Here is a 6,000-nt window from a genome sequence, read left to right on the forward strand (position 1 = left end):
AGAAGTAATCAAGAAAATGGAAAGTGACAGGTTGCAGACCTCATTGTAATTGAATGGCAGACAGAATGACAAACAGTGATATATAGGGGGGAGGGGCTGTTCTGAAATTTTCAATTTCTTCCGTTGGCAAGAAACAACTGGTGCTGCAATGAAAACCTGACAGTTGATAGATGAGATATTGGGTGTGTTTGTTTCCTTCAAATGTTTGAATAACCTCCAAGTTCCTATAGTTGGCTCTTCTTCACATGTGTTTGTAATCCATGTGATGGGCTGGTTGTTTGCCTTAATGACGGAGCAGGGCGAAGCATAGTTGAAGCAGCAGCCTCCCACATAAAGCCAGAGCTGTATCCATGAGCCATTCAAAATCAGGACTAATGAGGTAAATAGAAATTTGGATTTCCAAAGCTGCTAAATACAATATGCTGCATTGCCAGCAGGAAACAACCCAGACCTGCAGTTTGTTTTCTTTGTTCCGATTTGCATTAGGACCGATTGGTTGGATTTGTGTTCAGACTGCAATCGGGACAACGAAAACGAAAACACCCTAAACGCCACGCACTTGCAAACTATTTTGTGTTTCGTCAGAATTTTGTGACGTTTAACAGAAAATGAATAATTTCCGACAGCGTGTATATCTCATGGGGACCACTAGCCAAAACCTGGACGTAAATGTGAGGTAAACGTAATGCATCAGTGCAGTAGTTCACATTATTTTGCGACAGTGCAGGGTATAGCATGTTTCAGCTTTCCTTACACACTGAAGATGGTCATTTAAATGCAAGGCCTGGTTCCAGCAAGCGAAGCACTACTGATAAGTAAAGCTAGCAGTTATTCAGATGACCGGTCTTACTGCTAATCCTGGAAGTATTGATTAAACTGTCTGAGCCTCAATCAGTGTGTCAGTCAGCGTTGGCTCGGTCGTAAGGGGCCCCTTTACTGAACTGTAAGCACAAATGAATGATGGATATGAAGCAAGGAGCCACATTAATGAAATATGACTAACCTGCAGCATTCTTGGTCAAAGTTTTTGGACCTTCATTTTACTGTGATGAAGTCACGAAAAAAATACTTTTTGATTTTAAGCTGCATTAATATTTTCTTTAAAACAAGCTCATGAGCCATCATAATTTTTTTTTATTGTGTCACACCCTACTTTGAACCAAGGAACAGATATAGGAATTAGCATATGTAACTATGACATGCTAACATGCTCACAATGCCAATGCTAACATGCTGCTGTTTAGCAGGCAAGGTTTATAATGTTAGCGTGGTAGCATGCTAACTAGGGCTGCCCCATGTTAGTTAGTAGATCAGGCGACTAATCGACCGTGTAAAAAAAATTATAATTTAAATGTATTTATTTTTAAAATACACATATCTGATCAACACAATAATTAAAGTGATGCTTTTGTGTGATTCTTTGTGGAGGAACTCAGTTTTACAGATTTGTCAATTAAATAGCTGATTGGTCGACTATTGCACCGCCCCCCCACACACACACACACACAGATCTACACACCTGCCCACCTGCATCTCATTCTCTCATCAGCCTCTTAGTACATACCAGCCCAGTTCCATGCCAGACCATCATCGGCGCCATGTGCCTCATGCCTTTTGCATTCCAGCCATTTATATCAGATCTGTCTCTATTTTGGTATTGTTACCTGGATTTACCTGGATATAGACCTGCCAGCTTGCATTCCGCCTTGTTGTTGTTTTTTGACGGTATGGACTCCCTTCCTGGTGTTAACCCTGGCCTGCCTCACAAACCGTAAGCCTGCATTGTCTGAATTTGGGTCCTATCCCCATCAACCTGTACACACCAGCCTTGACAGTAGTTTCCATTCACATATTTTGTGAAGAGTGATTTCTGTCATTGTTGAAAAAGAGTTGATGTCTATTCTGCAACAGGTTTGCTTAAAATGTGTTTGCATTGAACCCTCTCTAATATATGTAATTTAGTTAACCTACAGGTATCAACACAAAAAAAACTAAACTGAATGCACATGCATACTATTATGAATTGATCTGTGATCTAACTCAAGGTTACATTGCAGCACTTTCAGCTAATGCAGTGTCTGCAGTGTGTATACGTAAGCTCACTGTTTAAAAACATCATCCATCAAAATGAGTAACAACGCGGCCAATTGTGGCCCTTTACAATGAATTAAAGCTAATGAATTCTAGTGCGCCGATGACGAAAAGCTCTCAGACGTTGATTTATCTTGTGATTGGTCATGCTCGTCAGTGGCCCGCTGACCTCAGGAAGCATATAAAACAGCAGGAAGTTTACACAAGCACCAATTTGTAAGTGATGGGAGACACAGGGCCAATATACCCTCCCTGTTACTGCCATCCAGCCAGGCACTCTAATCTGATAAATGGGCCTTTGTTTCATATGAATTTATATATTATGGGAATATAAGTCTTCCATGCTGAGTCTATGTGTACTGAGAGCAGTTGTAAAATAAAGTCATGAAAACTATGACATGAATCATTTGAATCTATAAAACCTGACACGAATACATAAATTGCATGCATAAATTGCTGTTAGGAGCTTTTTATATTGTGGATTCATGAGTTTGCTGGTGTACAGTTGAGACTGACGTGGAGGAAATGCACAATCTAATAACGAAGAGGGAAAAATAGCACGGCTATCTCTGGCAACACATTGGCATTTAGAGTGGAGTCTCATTGTGTTTCCAGTGCAAAAACAGCTGCATGAAATCAGCTTTAATGCGGTAATGACACAGAAAACACATTGTTACATTCAACATCTGCTGGATGCAAATGCAGCTGTAGCACAATATATGCTGATCTAGCTCTTCCATTGTACTGTAAAGAAAAAAAAATAGAGAAAAGAAAAGGGGCATATGTTGGTATTCCTGGTGGACCTTTTTTTTTCCAGCGTGTTCATTAAGTGGAGGGTCTGTGTAGTGTTCAGTGAATCATAAAAGAGAGAAGCTGCTGTGCACCAGGAGTTACAAGGCCGGGACATAGTGGAACCGTGACCTACAAGCCGAGACATAACCTGAACCCGCTCTTGCACTGTGTGTTTCCTTCCACAGGTGAACGACTTTGGTGGGCGTCTGGGGGACGCTCGCTGGAAGGGAATGACGGGTGAAGGTGAACGGAAGAAAACGCGCGGCTCCTCTGGGACCCGGATAATTTGAGGTGGGCATCTGGGAAGGGAAGGTTCACGGCGAGTGGCTATCCCGGGAACGCAGCTCCGCCAGGGGGAAGTCTTAGGCGTGTCAAAGGGTTTGCAGTCACCTTCCAGTCCCAACACATGGGCGCTGACATCATGCATCTGTGTCTAATGCCAGGGTCGGGTAAGGGATACGACTTGACCCTTGGCCCTCCGGTGAAATTCAGCCATTCGTCATGCGTCGCTGGATCAGTGGGCTGCAGCTCCTGGCACATCTGCTCATAATGCAGGTAGTGTGTGTGTGTGGGGGGGCTGCAGCTCCTGTGAATCCAGACAATCTGCTGATGTGATAAATTGATGGCAGTTGAGCCATGTGCTTCTTGAGAGGCCCTGGCTCTCAGCCTAATGAGGTTGTATATCCTTTGAGTTTGAGGCAGACAATGCTCACCTTTGAACCTTAAAAAATCCAAAAGGATCTTGATGAGATGCATTGAGAGATAGCATGATGTGGCGTAAAGTATTCATCCATCTTTACACTTCAAACAATGCCACGATTGTTGCTGAGTGTCCCATTTAGCTGTCTGCGGGTGTTAAAAATGATTGTGGAAAAGGAGCCTTGGGGGAACTTCGGCTGTTTACGTTGTCCGAGACGGATGACGCTAGCTCCCTTTAGCTCAAACACTCGGTGTTAACTGTTTGTTTTGGCTATCTGTGACGCCAGACTTCCATGTCGCAGAACAGAAGAGGCCGAGTTCAAGGAGAGAAGTGATATTTAAAGTGTTTATTTAGTCGGACACATTGATTCAAACAATGTCCGGTTTTGAGCTATGTCCCCCATGGTGGCATTTTAACCAATATGCTTGACTAAAGAAAATCTTTTTATATTGTCTTGGACTGGGTGACGTTACGGTTTTAGTGTAATTGTGTTGACAGATTAGTTCAGATAAAGATTTAAAAAAATAAAAGGTAGAAGTTTAGATGGAAAATGCTAATCTTCCTGTTGGTATTAGTCTTCCTCACAAATAAACAGGCAAGTTTATTCAGGATCACATTTGCTAATGATTATTTTGGACCGCAATATGTGATCGCCTGTTGTGGCTTAACAACTGTATTTAAAATATGTTTCATGACAATGGGTGGAGCACCTCTTCATTCTTCTTTATGATCTCACGGCCCGTTTGATTAAAACCATCCTCGCCATTAACAGTCACTGTGTTTTGACTTGTGGACAGAGTTGCAGCGACAGCACAAAATCTGCATCTTCTCCGTTCCTGGGCTCGGTCAGGGAGGTCAGCCTGTGATTGACGTCGAGATCGCGATGGGCGGGTGACCCCACGACCTTCAATGAAGGTTCAATCGGAAAATCATGACCTTTCAGGATTGATGCTGTCACAAAGCTGGGAACGCCCACAGAATATATATTGCCACCAATGGCATCGAGCACAATGGTGAATGAGGAGAAAATCCCAGCGGAGAATCCGCTCTCCAGCTGATTGGAATTCCTTTGGAGGAGCTGCACGGAGATCTGGAGTGATCCACGGTGACAGTCAAATTACAGGAATTCAGATGAGGAAGATAAAACTGCAGACTTTATCTCTGTCTCCATCCTCAACTATTCACTGAAGTCATGAAAATTATGATAAATTGCGGTGTGATGGAATGTGCTTGTTGCAACAGGCCTTTTTCTTTTCCCTTTTTGTCTCCAATTGATACGTATTATCTCATCGGTATCAATCACCAGGGGTCTTTACTGTCAAAGTAATCACTGGAGATCTTATCAAAGTTTGGGCAAATCAGCCACGGTGCTGATCAGAGAGTGTAACTGGAGGTTAAACCAACATGTTCCTGACATGAGAGGAAAGAACAAGAACTTTTCCTGTCACCTGTTTTTGCCTGAAAGATATTTTGGGACAGTCAGTTAGCTACATATTAGAATTACCCATAATTAGCTTTCCGAGCACAATTTTTAAAACACACTTGTGCTTGAGCTAAAGACAGAAGGCAGTCATTTGTTGCATCCCAAACAATTTGCAGTCATCGGGAACATTTTTATAAAAAGAAAAAAAGAAAAAGAAAAGAGGGACACAGTGACAATTTAGAGAAATGAGGGATGAAATTTAATAAAAATGCAGCAGAAGGCACAGTAACGAGATGGGAACTGGAATGGCAAGTTAATGAGCTGTAGCTGACAGGCCAAAATGGATTTGCCTCCCCGATGTTGAATAAGAACGTGGGTGGAAGGATTCTGTGTGTGTCGCATAATGTACCATCGTATGCTGCTCAGTCTTCAAGTCCATCTTTGTCTCTCCGGCACGCTGATCATTAAAAATAACTTATTTAGCTGATCGCATCTGCTGAGTGGTGACGTGTTCACACACTGTGAATGGCAGCCTTTTTATTCTGAGCCGTGTGGAAGGATAGTGGTTTAAATGAGCACCCTAGATTTAGAGATAACCTCACATATTTAATACAAAACGAACATCTGGCAGAAACACGCAGAAACAATCTTCTCAAGTTTTAATGAGGGACCCTTTTTAGGCAAGAGTGGAAGTCTGTCTACAGGAACCGAATCACAGACCTGCTGGACCTCATTTCGCTGATTCCAACGCTTTCTCCTCATCTCAACTCCTTGCCAGCTGCTCAACAAAGGCCTGACTAGCGTAGAAACATGGAGGGAAAATTGCTCCTGTCTTCTCCGACGTCGTGTCTTCAATCTTGACGTGATTTGACAACCTGGATGAACACATCAGTCGGACAGACCAGGTGTTCCAAATGGGGTCTGACCTTCAGACCGACAGTACACCTGCCCCCGTTCTGCAGAGACACTTCAAGCTAACTTTTGGGGGGCGCCG

This window comes from Eutrigla gurnardus (genome assembly GCF_963514095.1).
Source record: "Eutrigla gurnardus genome assembly, chromosome: 21".
Lineage (NCBI taxonomy): Eukaryota > Metazoa > Chordata > Actinopteri > Perciformes > Triglidae > Eutrigla > Eutrigla gurnardus.